At 36.6% G+C, this 1,733-nt stretch overlaps 1 non-coding gene across 1 annotated transcript; it reads right to left on the bottom strand.

Moving 5' to 3' along the window:
* Positions 1-354: 354 nt before the first annotated feature.
* Positions 355-461, bottom strand: LOC137757562 (U6 spliceosomal RNA). The gene has a single exon (XR_011072402.1). It is a non-coding gene; the product is annotated as a U6 spliceosomal RNA (small nuclear RNA).
* Positions 462-1,733: the final 1,272 nt, after the last annotated feature.

The raw sequence follows: 1,733 nt of genomic DNA, 5'->3' as shown, positions 1-1,733 counted from the left end.
ATCAGTTATACATATATCCACTCTTTTTTAGATTCTTCTCCCATATAGGCCATTACAGAGTACTGAGTAGAATTCCCTGTGCTATACAGTAGGTTCTTATTAGTTATCTATTTTATATATAGTAGTGTGCATATGTCAATCCCAATCTTCCAATTTAACCCTACCCCCCTTTCCCTCTTGGTAACCATAAGTTTGTTTTCTATGTCTGTGAGTCTATTTCTGTTTTGTAAATAAAGTTCATTTGTATCATTTTTACTAGAATCCACATGTAAGTGATATCATATGATATCTGTCTGTCTCTGTCTGTCTCACTTCACTTTAGCGTGATAATCTCTCGGTCCATCCATGTTGCTGAAAAATATGGAACATTTCACGATTTTGCATGTCGTCCTTGCACAGAGGCCATGCTAATCTTCTCTGTATTGTTCCAATTTTAGTATATGTGCTGCTGAAACGAGCACCTGAGTTCCATTCTTGAGTCTTCTTTTACTGTATACATTATCCTTATGCTATTTTCCACTTGCTCACTATCTCAAGAATATGTATCTTTAGCCCAGAAAAATTTAAATGAATGCATAAATGAAGTAGAGAAAGAAAATTGAATGGGTAGAGAAAAAGTATACCTTTAATATACATTGTTTTAAGTGAGTGTATTTATTCTATCTACAGAAAAGAGAACGTCTAAATTCTAGAGATTTTAAAACATATTCAGGATGTTCAATTTGCTGTAAGTATTTCTAGTGATGAAAAATGTAACAGAATAGAGAAGATGCTGATTTCAGTAAACTAAGAGGAAATTTTAACTTTCAGGAATCCTGGAAGGATGTGTTTTCTAACTAAACTTGCTATTCTTGAGGATTAATAAGAGATAATGACAACTGAGGGTGAACAAAGTAGACTTTAGAGAAAAGTAACATCTATTATCCCTGATAAGTTAGTTCCCTTGCCAAATATGATCCATGATCGAGTAAGGTAGAGATTTTCAAACTGAGATCTGAGGAACTCTAGGGTTCCTGGTGTCTGCCCCAGCATGATAGGCAGAATTCTAAGATGTCTTCCAAGATTCCCATCCCCTCATATACATGTCCTATAGAATCTCTGGGACTTTGAACATGATGGGATACCAGTCTTGTATTTAGGTTATATTATATATTATAATATATATATCATATATTATAATATATATATTTAGGTTGTATTATATATATATAATATATATTATATTAAACAGTTAACTTTAAGAAAGGGAGGTGGCCTAGATGGGCCCAACCTAATCACATTAGCCCTTTCTATCTGGATCTTGTTGCTCAGAGAGAGAGCTGTCAGGGAGACACACTCCTGCTAGCTCCTGGAAAAAAGCAAACAGCCTTGTGAACTGCATATGGGGACCACATAGCAAGGAGTTGCAGGCATGCTCCAGATGTTGAGAGAAACCTCCACATTACAGCCAGCGAGAAAATAGAGACTTTGGCCCTACAGTTGCAAGGAATTGAATCCTTCCAACAACCTGAATGAGCTTGGAAGTGAATTCTTCAGCAGAGCATCCAGAAAGGAATACAGCCCTGCCAACGCCTTCATTACAGCCTTGTGAGACCCTGAGCAGAGAACCCAGCCACACGGTGCCTGGACATCTGATCTACAGAACTGTGAACTAATAAATGGGGATTGTTTTAGACTACTAAGTTTGTGGTAATTTGATATGTACCAATTGATTACGAACACGTCTAGGAACC

Source organism: Eschrichtius robustus, chromosome X (assembly GCF_028021215.1).
Source record: "Eschrichtius robustus isolate mEscRob2 chromosome X, mEscRob2.pri, whole genome shotgun sequence".
NCBI lineage: Eukaryota > Metazoa > Chordata > Mammalia > Artiodactyla > Eschrichtiidae > Eschrichtius > Eschrichtius robustus.
This window is presented reverse-complemented; position numbering and strand designations above follow the sequence as displayed.